This window comes from Salvia hispanica, chromosome 1 (assembly GCF_023119035.1).
Source record: "Salvia hispanica cultivar TCC Black 2014 chromosome 1, UniMelb_Shisp_WGS_1.0, whole genome shotgun sequence".
NCBI lineage: Eukaryota > Viridiplantae > Streptophyta > Magnoliopsida > Lamiales > Lamiaceae > Salvia > Salvia hispanica.
Genome location: NC_062965.1, coordinates 38432425 through 38446465, shown reverse-complemented (window position 1 = coordinate 38446465; position 14041 = coordinate 38432425). Strand labels below are relative to the sequence as shown.

The following is a 14041-nucleotide window of genomic DNA, read 5'->3' as shown; positions in this document are numbered from 1 at the left end:
TTAGCATGAAACGCTTATTTATTATTCATAGAGTAATCAAACTCCAACTAGCTAGGTTCCGAATAATAAAACCTTGTTTCGCGCTCCTCTTGAGGACATTATCAAACGAGACTATCCTAGCACCGCTAGATATTAATCACCACTATCCAATATATCATGTTTATTGGGTTACGAAAAACCCGCACCATTTGATAAGTCAAAGTAACGCATAATCAATACCGTATGCTCAATGCTAACCTATATTGATTAAGAAACAAATATTTATCAAGACCTCGCCTTTCAGTAGATATCCTAAGGACAAGTCTTGCTGTTAGATCCGTTCAGTGCTATACCACACCAATAATCATCTTATTTCAATAAGGCTTAGAAATATACAGTCTACTCAAACAAAGACTTAGACTTTGTTAAGTTAACTTATACATTTAAACATGCAATTAACATCCATTAAATGTAAAACATAACAACATTATGACAAAAATAATCTGTTTTATTCCTTGGAAAATAAAATAAGAGAGTTTTATAGTATTCAATCACTCGGAACGTGAATTCTAGTATATAAACTCTAACACTTACTTTATTCTACCCTTATTAACTCTCAAAATAACACTACATAATATCTCTTTCCAAAAACCACCAAATGTTTCACATTTATTGGGATGAGAGAGTATTACTAAATTAAAAAATTTCATTTGTTGAATTTATATTAAGTTATATTAATGCCAAAATTTTGATTGGTCGCAAAATCAAAACAAATCAATAGTTGGTAATTTATACTCCCCCCGTCAACGAATAGGAGTCCCATTTATTTGTGGCACGAGTTTTAAGAAATCTATACTACTTAAAAGTGGCAGTTTGCTGAAATTACTTTGTTGCCCTTTTTGGCGGGATTTTGGAAGTGTTTCTGATGTTTATTTTTTTTATTGTTCTTATATTTGTTGTTTAGAATGTTATATATAAATATTAGAAAACAATACTTTTACACATGTGAAACTGTGAAACGAGACATTCAAGAAGAAATGTGTTTTCCCAATGCTTTGCTGGAATCTGTGTGAAATATTTTAATAGGTCAAGTCTACAATCAAGTAAGATCTCACTTTTTTCATATTTCTTATTTCAAGTATTTGAAATTCTGATTGAACCTAATATCTCCATATTTTGAAAACCTTAAGCAGCCGAAAATCCAATATTTTCATCTACATAATTCGAAAATGGAATGTAGGACAGGAGAGAGAAATAGATATATAATCAGTTATATAAAAGATGCAAGGACGAGAGAGAAACTGAGAGAGAGAGAGAAAGATAGAGGCAGAGAGAGAGTGGTAGAGAGAGAGGACACAGATTAATAAATACATATATCTCTCTTGCTAAGCAATATTTTGGGGTATTAAACCTGTTTCCAATGCAAACCATCCCTGAAAAACATTAATAAAAGGTTAGTATTTAATCCTAAGAATGACACAATTAACTTTCTCAATTAATGCATTTATCTTGCAACATATCAAATTTACAAATAAGAAAATTAAAGGACCTTCTTTAATGTATAGCTTGAAAGCAACAGATAAGATATGTATCATATTGCTTATATGAATTAATGGTATAGTTTTTAAAACCTGTTTCCAATGCAAATTGTCCAAGAAAAACATTAATAAAAGGTTAGTATTTAATCCTAAGAATGACACAATTAAGAAAGTTAAAGGAGCTTCTTTAATTTTATTACAAATAAGCAATAGGATATGATATGTATCATATGGCTTATATGAATTAATGGTATAGTTTTTGATAATGCAATCTCACTGTACATATGATTATGTTTGGAAGAGCATGACCTAAAATTCTGGAAATTAATTTAATTACCTTAGAAGTAGTTGTTCTTATATTTGTTGCTGATTTTTTGTTTCTTCATGAGTTGCTTCTCTTCCATAAATTAGTTCATAACCTGTTCATAGAAAGGGAGATAGTTAGGTGCGTTGCAGTAGTGCCAGCTCTGTGGAAAATTAAATAATCTGCCTTAATCTATTGCTTTTCCTGAATGTGCTGATTGTATTTTCTGATTTGGGCTTTATGTATGAATTGCTTCTCTTCCTAAAATTAGTTCATAACCTGTTCAAAAAAATGGAGATAGTTAGCTGTATTGCAGTGTTGGTAGAGGTGTAGTTTGTGATTGGTAATCTATAATAGAAACGTTATTAAGATATTTATTGGAATTGATCTAAACAAATATTATTAATGAATTGTAATACCTTCTAATTTGCTTTGTTTGGCCTGCTCTCTCTCTTGATAGACTTGGAAGAGGTTATTGTGGAAGGATCTATTTTCAGATCTTTTGTAGCTTCTCTGTAGGTAGCAGGGTATGTCAATTTATTTTGTCTCTTACTTTTTCCTTTGAATAGAGTGGCTGGCGTCTGCTTTTTAGGGTTGTATTGAATCCCCTTTGCACTCCTGTAAAATAGGGTTAAGTTAAATAGAGGAAATACCAATCAGGAAGGTCATTTATTGGGCAAGGCAAATGTGCCACTAATTAATTGCTATTACTGATTTAATCGTTTTCCAGGGCAAATGGACCACTTATTTATATTCCTGATTATTAATTCATTTAATGCATTAATTAAAATTGGGAATGCATTTTTAACTCTACATAAACATCAGGAGCAATTATTTTTACTCTTATTTAATATTTTCTATTAATTTATCTGTTATATTAAAAGAGATATCTGAAAGGTTCTCCTAATCATTCGGTTTTTTTGGGAATGTGGTGTTGTGTACATGTGTGCAGTGCATACTGGTCTCCTACCTCTATAAATATGGTTAGGTACTCAGCTTACAAATCACTCAGCTAATATCTCTTAAAAACTTACATCAACCTCTTCAGCAATTCATAAACTCGAATTTTGGTTGTTCTTTCCTTCTTTACTTCTTTTTTAGTCAATAGCAAGTGTTTTAGAGATCTTAGTGTCTTACCATTTTCTGAAATATTCATATGGCAACCCCTTGCTTCTCACTTATATCTCTGCATTTCTATCATTTTTTCTGCACATGTAAATGAATTTGTTGTTATAGGTTGCTTTGAATGATAACTGGAATAAGTTTTTATGATTTTAGATTTTTACCATTTTGCTGATACATGTGCATCTTCGAGCCTTCATTGCTTTGTATCCTTTTGTTTAAATATTGCTGCAGAAATGAAGATTATATTGTTATTGTTTGATGTCAATAAAAAGTGGAGTAGATGTTTAAAATCATAGTTTTTTACCATTTTGGTGAAGTATGTTCTTGGCATTCTTGAACCATTCATTGATGTCTCTCCTTTTGTTGCATTGTTTCTGCACATATAAACAATGTAATGTAATTTGTTGCTATCTACACAAGTTGATACCCGGATGTTTAATCTATAAATGTCTTACCATGCTGCTGAAACTGATATTGGCCTCTTTTTTCTTTCTGTCATGTCTTCACCAAAGTTTAACACAGAGGCTGTTGATTCAGATAATATGAATCATATCCAACATTAACAAACATATAGAAACACAGATCAACACCTATATCATTATTTACCATCATTTAGCATTTACTAATTGAATGTTTTGGAAAATTTCTAAGACCAAACATTGAGAATTTCATTTAGTGAAATATGTTAAAGAAACTTATATTTGAACACAAATTAGTGTGTATACATTAGTTAATTGCAACATAAGATTCTTTAGGGTTATACATTTGAACATTCAGACAGTATCGACTGTCTTAAGATAAAAATGAATTAGCTTTTTGAAAAATTTACAGCATAATTTATCAATATTTCCAAGAATCCTTTTTTAAACCTAGACTTGATATGTTTAGACACTTGATACATAGATTATCTGAAAGGTGTTCTTGGTATATGTGTGGCTCTAATCCTTAAATATATATGGCATTCCCCTTATCATTTTTCTCTGATTTCTTACATTTCTATTGTTCTTTTTACACTTCTTCTTTGTCTTAAATACCTCATTTCACTGCATAGTTATGGTCATCATGATTTAGAAGTAGTTCTTTACACCCTAAGTCTTATCTTTTTTATTGATCTTTCATGTCATTTTATTCTAGAATATCTCTCTGGTACCAACATAAAACATAACAATCAATGAAGAAACTTAGAAAATCTGTACTACTCAAGAGTTTGCCATTGAAGGACTTATCGCATTCAAGTTCAGGTACTCATCTTCTTATTGGTGGAATTCTTTGAAAAGTTGAATGTCTCATTTTCCTTTATGCTGTGCTTTTATACTTTGAGCTCCCTGTTGCAAAAATGTATAACTTCTTTATTTTAAAATTTATATAGAAAATCCAAATGCATTATATTATGACTGTAAGTAGAACACAAAGCCATAGTTTCTGTCCAATTTTGGATCTGTTTAGTAAAAAGATAAGCATGCATTGTTGAGCCATTATTATTTAATGTTTTGCATAAAGAATTTCAACGTTACTGTGAGAGTAAATATCTTCTTTCTGGATTATATTTATTTGTTCAAACTTAGACACTGAAGTAGAAACAATTTTGATTTAGATTTGCAAAGGACTTGAGTTACCTCTCTGTGGATTCTTTGGAGTTGTATTGGAATGGAAATACTTTTTTTCTTTCTGAGAAACTTCAATTTCGTTCCAAGTGTTCATCAAATCCACAAAATTCCTGCATAAATTCTGACAAACTTGTGAGAATCGTTTAGAGAAAGGGAAAATCAAAGGGTTTTTGCTTATTTACGGATTACCTTGAAGCTTTGATTTCGGTCGGTCATTGAGGGTTTTCACTTCACATTCCTTCGATTTTACTCCTCTTCCTTCTTCTCTATATTTGATTGATGTCTATTTCGCTTCGTTTCCGCTGATTTTTGTTCTTCATCGTTTCCAAATTTTTTAGAATTCGTCTCGGGGATATGGGTAAACTTTCGTGCCATCTGGGAGTTGTATGGTTGGGTATTTGCTTTAGGGTTTTTTGTTTCTGGTCGCCGGATATTTGTAGTGGCGGAGCAGAATAGGGTCGTGGTGGCGGAGGAAGAAGGAGGCGGCGGTTCCCCATTTTTAGGGTTTCCGTCGAGAGAGAAAGAGATAGAGGATTTTTTTTCAAATTTCTTATCTTATTTGTTTTCTTAAGTTTTAGCTTAAAGTTTAACTAAAATTTAAATATGTATTAAGATGATTAGTCTTATTAATCGTACTTAGCTTGAGATTTGATTTAATAAAGTATTGGCAATAAAATAATTTAGTATAACATTTGGGACAATTTAATTGTATTTGGGCCTGAAATTAAATGGTATTATAAAATTTGAGTTTATTTATATGTATTTGGGCCTTTCTCTGTTAATGATTGGGCTGTGATTTCTTTTAGTTTGATTGAGTTGTAGAGTTATATCTAATGGGCTTCTTATTTTTATTATGTGCTGTTTTTTTTTATAATGACAAAATATATAACGAGAAATAAATATTCTTTTGTTTCGTTGGTATTAAGTATATACGACAATTTGTTGTGTTGTAATCGTTTGTTTAATGTTTTTTTTGGGAATTATTTGGATATCAGTTTTGTTACATTATAAAATGTTAGTGTTATTCGTATTATAAGCAGATTTAAAATTGTTTAATATTTTTTCGATATTATAGTATTTGTGCACGAATTTTTTAGATTTTTAGAGTGGTTTACTTTGTCATCTAAATGGTTGTATAATTTTAGTTTTTTTTTTTTTTTTTTTGGAAATTATTCGTTTTGTTATTTTTATTAATTTTATGTTAATTTAGTCCATCATAAATTTAATTATGTACATTACGTTGTTACAAGGTTGTTAATCATGGTTTTTTTGTTTTCACTATTTGTTTGTAGTCAATGTTGGTGAATCTATTCAAAGTTCTATAGCTACCAGTGGTGTTGTTGATCAGGCTTCTTTGATCCCGAGATCTGAAAGTATCGTTTGTTCGTCTATCGTAAATCATGTTGGAGGTATAAAATTTGTAACGTTTGAAATTTTAATTATATTGATCGTCGATGGTTTTATTAATGAAAATAATTTGTAAATTCTCTTTATTTCCATCTTTTTAATATATTTCTATTTTATTTATGGAAGAAATTTTATTTTGTAGAATATTGGGATATTGGCGATGCTGTATGTAATTGTTCGCATTGTGGTGCTTTTTTTTTGGTTTGAGGAACGTGTTGGCAAACCAAGTAATGTGCATAATCCAAGATATTCTGGTTGTTGTATGAATGGGAATATCAAGATTCCTAACATGTTACCTCCGCCTCAAGCATTGTCTCTGTTGATGTTCTCTAATAACTCGAAGAGTGCTCACTATTTGAAAAATATTCGGTCATACAATTCGATGTTTGGATTTACTTCATCAGGTGGTAAAGTCAATAATAGCGTGAATACTGGTAATTCTCTACCTGTATTTCGGCTGCATGGGCAAAACTACCATTTAATGGGTAGTTTATTGCCAGAAGTTGGCTGCGACCCGAAGTTTGCTCAGCTGTATATTTATGATACGGAAAATGAGATAAACAATAGAATAAAGGCTGTGAGGTATTGTTATTCTTTTGCTTAAAAAAATTGTATAGATTATATTTTTTAAATTTCTTTACATTTGTTTTGATATGAATATAATTTTTTAGGGTGAATGATGATGCCAACAGTCTCCATACGGAAATAGTGTTTGATTTGCAAAAAAATGTTGGATGAAGAAAATGTTTTAGTCAAAACGTTCCGAATGGTAAAGGAAAAAATTAATCAAGAAAATCTTCCGAATGTGAGTTTAAGGTTGCTTGGCAAGAGAGGTAGGGATGGTAGGACTTATAACCTACCCACTGTTTCTGAGATTGCTGTTCTTGTGGTTGGTGATTTTGATGAAGCCTTGGGTGATAGGGATATTATTGTTGAAAAAAGATCTGGTCGATTGCAGCGTATTGATGAATTGCATCCTTCTTATCTCGCACTACAGTATCCTCTGCTTTTTGCTTACGGCGAGGATCAATATAGTGAAAAGATTGGTTTATCAGGATCTGGCGCTTCTTCGGGCAATAGAAAGAGAGTTAGCCCGAAAGAGTTTTTTTCATACCGATTGCATGATAGGCTGCATGAGTGTTCTATTATTTTGTACGGTCGACGGTTATTCCAACAATTTGTTGTTGATGCTTATACCATGGTTGAGACTGGACGTTTATTGTTTGACAGAACACAACAGAAAAAATTGCGTGCTGAAATGTATAGTGGTTTGGCAGAGGCTGTACTTCGAGGTGATACAGATGGTTCTATACATGGCAAATGAATCATTTTGCCATCCAGTTTTGTGGGTGGTGTAAGATATATGATTCAGAATTACCAAGATGCCATGGCCATATGTAGATGGGTTGGTTACCCATCTTTGTTTATTACCTTTACGTGTAATCCAAAGTGGCCAGAGATTGTTAGATTTCTTTCTGCCCGGGGCTTAAAATCAGATGATCGTCCTGATATTGTGTGTAGGATTTTTAAAGTAAAGTTGGATAGTTTTGTAAGAGATCTTAAAACCAGAAAAATTTTCGGAGTTGTAAAAGCAGGTTTGATAACATTTATTGAATATTTTTTAGGTTAATATTTTAAGTTTATATTTTAGGATTTTGATAAATGTTTTGTTTAACATTTTTGCAGTGGTGTATACAATTGAGTTTCAGAAGCGTGGTTTGCCTCATTCGCACATTTTGCTTTTTTTAAGCAATGAGGATAAACAACCTCGGCCTCAACGTATTGATGAGATTATTTCGGCTGAGATTCCTGATCCAGTATCTGATCCGGAATATTTTAAGAATGTGCAAGAGTATATGGTGCATGGTCCATGTGGAGTTGTTCGAAAATCTTCTCCTTGCATGCGAAATGGAAGATGTTCGAAATACTTTCCGAAAAAATTTGTGCGTGCCACAACGTTTGATGATGAAGGTTATCCTGTTTACAGACGTAGAGACAGTGGTCGTGTTATTATGAAAGATGGGGTGCCCTTGGATAATAGATACGTTGTTCCACACAATCGTGCACTACTTCTGAAATATGGTGGTCACGTAAATGTCGAGTGGTGCAATCAATCGCGATCCATCAAATATTTGTTTAAGTACATAAATAAAGGTCATGATCGCGTGACTACATCTTTTTTCCAGTCTAGCCCAAATGGTTCTGATCAAGTACAGGACGAAATTAGTTTGTACTATGATTGCAGATATATTTCGTCATGTGAAGCTGCTTGGAGAATTTTGGGCTTTGAAGTTCAGTATAAGGATCCATCTGTTGAAAGACTAAGTTTTCACCTTCCTAATGAGCAGAGCGTTATTTTTTATGAGAGAGAACGATTAGATAATGTTTTGAACCGGAATACAATTCATCAGAGTAAGTTTTTGGGCTGGATGGATGCAAATAAGATTTATTCCGAGGGTCGTGATCTATGGTGAATTTCCTACCAAATTTGTCTGGAAAACAGATCATTGGCAACCTAGAAAGCAACGTTTCTCCATTGGAAGGTTGTTTTATGTTCCTCCTGGTTCTGGTGATATCTATTATTTGAGATGTTTGTTGAACATTGTTAGAGGAGCTACATCATATGAAGACATTAGATGTGTAAATGGAGTTCAATATGATACATTCCGAGATGCCTGTTTTGCTTTAGGATTGTTGGATGATGATAAGGAATATGTTGATGGCATTGTTGAGGCATCATTTTGGTCTTCTGCTCATTCCATAAGATTGCTATTTGTTACTTTGTTGACTTCAGAATCTATTTCTAGACCGGATTTTGTTTGGCGAAGTTGTTGGAAGTATTTATCTGAAGATGTTTTGTATAATCAAAGAAAATTGAGAAGTCTTCCAGGTAATTTTTGTATAAATATTTTCACTTTTTCTAATTTATTCTATTTTAAATAATTTTGTTTAGTATAATAATAAATTACTTTTATTGTAGGGTTGTTGTTGAGCGACGATGATGTCCAAAATTTTGCTTTGGCAGAGATTGAGAAATTGTTGCAAAAAGTTGGAAAAAGTTTGCGTGATTTCCAGGGTATGCCTTATCCGAAATCTGAGTTTTTTGAAACGTTTGAAAATAGATTGATTTGCGATGAGTTGTGTTATGATCGTGAAGCTTTGGGAAGAGAACATTTGGACTTTCTTTCTAAGTTTACTGATGAACAACTTTATGTTCATGATACTATTATGTCATCCGTTAACTTAAATGTTGGAGGGATGTTTTTTGTCTATGGTTATGGAGGTACTGGTAAAACTTTCATATGGAGGTCTTTGTCAGCCGGGATTCGTTCTAGGGGTGAAATTGTTTTAAACGTGGCATCCAGTGGCATAGCTTCTTTGTTGTTGCCTAGAGGTAGAACAGCTCATTCTCGCTTTAAGATTCCCATCAATGTTGATGAAGATTCGATGTGCAACATAAAACCTGGGAGTGCGCTTGCTGAACTCATTGTTAGAGCTAAGCTTATCATATGAGATGAAGCTCCGATGGTTCATAAACATGCCATTGAAGCTGTCGACAGGACTTTTAGAGATATCATGCGTGTATGTGATGAGGGTAGTATGCAGAAACCATTTGGTGGCAAAACTATTGTTTTTGGTGGTGACTTTAGGCAAATCTTGCCTGTTGTTCCAAAGGGTAGTAGGCAAGATGTTGTGAATGTTGTTATCAACTCTTCTTACCTTTGGAAGTATTGTACGGTTTTGAGGCTTACGAAAAATATGAGACTGTTGAGTGCTGCATCATGTGATGAAGCGGAACGTTTGAAGGAATTTTCTTCTTGGGTTGCTTCAATAGGAGATGGTGTTCTTGGTGGTCCAAATGACGGTGAAGTGACTATTGGTCTTCCTTTTGACATTGTTTTGTCTAATTCTGGTGATCCTTTGAAAACAATTGTTTCCAAGATATATCCATCTTATATGAATCATGAAGAGTTGAGCGGTTGTTTGCGTGATCGTGCTATACTTGCTCCTACGTTGGAGATTGTTGACGAGGTTAATCAGTTCATGATGTCGTTGGATCAGTCTGAAGGTCGTCTTTATTTGAGCTCTGATAGTATTGCTAACTCAGATTCGACATCGGATGGTTTAGCTGCAATACATTCAGTTGAGTTTTTGAACAACTTGAAGTGTTCAGGTACACCTAATCATGAATTGTTGTTGAAAGTTGGTACTCCTGTCATGCTCCTAAGGAATATAGATCACTCAAATGGATTATGTAATGGCACAAGATTGCTAATTACACGATTAGGTGATTATGTTTTGGAGGCTCAAGTATTGGCTGGCCATAATGTTGGGCATAAAGTTCTGATCCCTCGGATGTCTTTAATTCCTTCTGATCCAAGGTTGCCGTTCAAATTACAACGACGGCAATTTCCTGTGGCTGTGTCGTATGCAATGACCATTAACAAAAGTCAAGGTCAATCTTTGGCTCATGTTGGGTTATTCCTACGAAAACCAGTATTCAGTCATGGACAGTTGTATGTTGCTATATCTCGAGTCACGAGTCGCGCAGGTCTGAAGATTTTGGTCTGTAAAGACGAGGATGATGATAGTAGGGGTGATTTGACTGTTAATGTTGTTTACAAAGAGGTTTTTCAAAATTTATGAACTATTACTGTTTTGTATATAATATTTTGTTGAGTTGTTTGTCTTTTTCTATTTAGCCTGTTATTATTTTTTTTGCCTTTTTTTTGCATATTGTTTATATTCTTATCTATTTATCTATTTATTTTTACTTCTAATCTCTTTTTCATCGGACGTCACATTATTTTATCTTTATTTACACATATTTTTAAAATCTTATGTCCCGTGCATAGCACGGGTGTTGACACTAGTGTTAACAAAAGTGGGTGAAAAAAAGTTTGTGGAATATGAGTCCTATTTATATATACTAGTTTTAAATGAAATGCAAGTGGAATAAGTTAGTGGAATATGAGGCTTATTACAATTTATAGTAAAAGCGAAGTGAGACTCCTAATCTCGGACGGAGGGAGTACTACATCCGTTCCATAAAAATAAGGACATTTTCCTTTTCCGTCCATCCCATAAAATATGTCATTTTCATTTATGGAGAGTTCTCTCAAACTCAATACCCATACACATCAATTTATTTACATCTTATACAACTAAGACTCACCATTAATCACTAATAATAATGTGGATTCCACTATCCAGTAACACTATTTTAAATATCATTCTCATATTTTCTCTTACTTTACCAATTGTGTATTAATTCCCTTGTCATTCTAAATGTCCTTTTTTTATACATAGGGAGTAAACAGATTTTAAAGTTAGGATGCAAAACTAGAATTTAATGAGAAATTGGCTTAATTTTCTTACTTTATTTTCTATTTATATTTGTTAACGCATGATTATTGATTCATGGAAGTGGATAAGGTTTCATTGTAAGTCCACTTTGCTCCAACTGCATCTTTTTAAGAGGAATTCAAACCTATAAACTAAAGACCATCACCACATAAGAATTAGTCTCTCTGTCTCATAATAAGAGTTACATTTTGTCATTTCGATCAGTCCCATTCATTTTTTGCTATAAATAGTAAGTAGGTCTCACATTCCACTAACTCACTTCACGCACATTTTATAATAAAACCAATATAAAAAAGTGAGCCACATATTCCACTAACTTTTCCAACCCAATATTCTTTACTTTTCTTAAAATCCGTGCCAACAACAAAAGTGACTCCGATTATGGGACGGAAGGATTAATTGTCAAACTATTCGCACAAGGGAACAATTTAGTTATACAAGGGACATTCCAAAAGAACACTTTTGAACAGCGTACACAAAAACTAAAGCAAAACTCACACTGAAAATAAGTAGATTTAAACAATAAAATGAAAAGAAACTACACCAAGAAACGGAGATACCTGCTGCATAAGTATCTATTTGCTCCAAGAATTTAGCTTTAGAGCATGCAGCAACAGTGCCCTTTCCCCAGTGATGGAACCAGAAATTTAAAGAAGCTGATGCTGAAATTTAAGGGAGTGTAGCCGACCGCTCTTCTATTTTAAGAACTTCTTTTTCTCTAATGGAATGAGACTCATTTATATTTTAGAAAATTAGCATTTCTTAGTCTATGCAAATAATATTGATATTGTTTATTTATTCAGACGCACTTTGACTTATCAATATGTGAGAGTTTTTTGCAACTCAATCATGGTATCTTGGGTGGTAGTCGAATAACATAAAAATATTAGAATATTATTTCGTAGAATTCACGTGCCCATTAATGTGGTATGATTTTATCCTCAAGAGGTGTTTGAAAAAAGAATTTATTATCCAGAAAAATGCGCAGTTGGAATTGATTCCATGAATAAATAAGGTTTCAAACTAGAAAAACGCTTTGGAGAATAAATTTAATTCAAGTCACGTAACAAACAAATAATTAAATCAATGGATTAAGATAATCTTAAATGCAAGAAATATTACTCCCTCCGTCCTGAAAATTTGTCACATATTTCCTTTTTCGTCTGTCCCTTAAAATTTGTCACCTTTCACTTTTACCATTTTTGGTAGTGGACCTCATATTCCACCAATTCATTCACACTCACATTTTATTATAAAACTAATATATAAAAGTAGGACCCACATGCCACTAACTTTTTCAACCCACTTTCTATTACATTTCTTAAAACTCGTGCCGGGTCAAATGGTGACAAATTATAGGGGACAGAGGGTGTATAAAATAAACCTAAACCCAAGTTCTTCGTAATTTGGTGATATAGATGGAAGTTCAATATTTTTCTTTAGTGGAATAAAATAATATTCCATTAGATAATATAATATCATGGGTTAATTGATTTAATATATTTATTGTCTAATGAGCTAGTCCAACATCTAATCATTCCATGGATCCTCATTCTAGCCCAACATGTCCACCTTATAAATAGTGAATAGATCTGGAAACCTAGAACACAATACACAACTCACTTCTCCCCAAACCCTAGCCGCGGCGTCGCCAGCCTTCTCTCTCTCCCTCTATCATCGGTTTTCGTGCCCTTGCCCTAGGGTAGGGTTTTGGATTTTGTTCTTGTTCTATCCTAATTCATAGGATTAGGAGAAGACAATCTTGTGTTTTGTATCGGTCTCCCTAGATCTCATATCACTATTATTGATTCTTCAAGATCCGCCCACCCGGATGAATAATCAAAGACGTGAGAATAGAATTGAAGATTTGTGGTCAAGAAACCAATGATTACCCGGAGATGCAGCTAGCAACGACAATCCTTCAATGGATAAAGAGGTAACAATCAAATCTACATCAAACAACATGTTAATGTGTGTTTTTGATGTATTTTCTATAGATCTAGTTTATTTTTCCGTGTCTTTCGTTGCGGTAACCCCAACAATTGGTATCAGAGCCAATTTTTTAGGCTCTGATTATGTACTTGATTAATTGAATTTTTCAAAAATTTAGTGTAAAAAAAGAAAGCTTGGGTTTTTCGAAAATCATGCAATTACATGTTATATGTTATTTATATGTTAATTTTTTCAAAAATTTAGTGTAAATTAAATATTTAGATTATTGGATTTAATCCTAAAATCTACAAAATATTTTAGATCCATGATGTATTAGATCTACAAAATATCTAGATCGATGATTGAATATTTAGAATTAATGCATATATGTATGTGTTTAAGTGAACATATGTGTTTGAATCAAGAAATAAGATGATCCATAATTGAATACTTGGATCTATAAAAGAATATTATGAATCTTGAATTTTATTCAAGTTTTTCACATGAATATTCTAGATCTAAGATAAAGTATTCATAGATCTATAGATTTATGTTTTAATATGCTAGAACAATTTAAATTGCTAAAAAGCTTGGAATTTAAATTTGCATATTTTGACATGAACATAAAAGATTGTTACAATTGTGAAACGATTAATTAAGATTTAAGCTCGCGGTCAAGCGAAGCGACCGCGATGAATCAAGTTAATTAAATCGAAAACGAACAAAGGAACACAAGGATTAAGCCCTAGGTGTGTTCATGTTCCGGGTTGTCTTCATCGGGG

At 32.8% G+C, this 14041-nt stretch overlaps 1 long non-coding RNA gene and 1 pseudogene across 5 annotated transcripts; one reads left to right on the top strand and one right to left on the bottom strand.

Annotated features, from left to right (window-relative positions):
- Nucleotides 1-1223: 1223 nt before the first annotated feature.
- Nucleotides 1224-5122, bottom strand: LOC125200865. Of its 5 annotated transcripts, none has more exons than XR_007172796.1 (9): nt 4743-5122; nt 4563-4674; nt 3402-4271; nt 3251-3320; nt 3108-3171; nt 2959-3027; nt 2241-2439; nt 1855-1936; nt 1224-1412 (listed from the first exon to the last, which is right to left on the bottom strand). It is a non-coding gene; the product is annotated as an uncharacterized LOC125200865 (long non-coding RNA). The 5 variants fall into 5 exon arrangements; XR_007172794.1 differs by having other exon boundaries at nt 4563-4663; nt 4743-5121; XR_007172798.1 differs by having other exon boundaries at nt 3402-3471; nt 4743-5116.
- A 659-nt stretch (nt 5123-5781) lies between these two features.
- Nucleotides 5782-10636, top strand: LOC125196075 (annotated as a pseudogene).
- Nucleotides 10637-14041: the final 3405 nt, after the last annotated feature.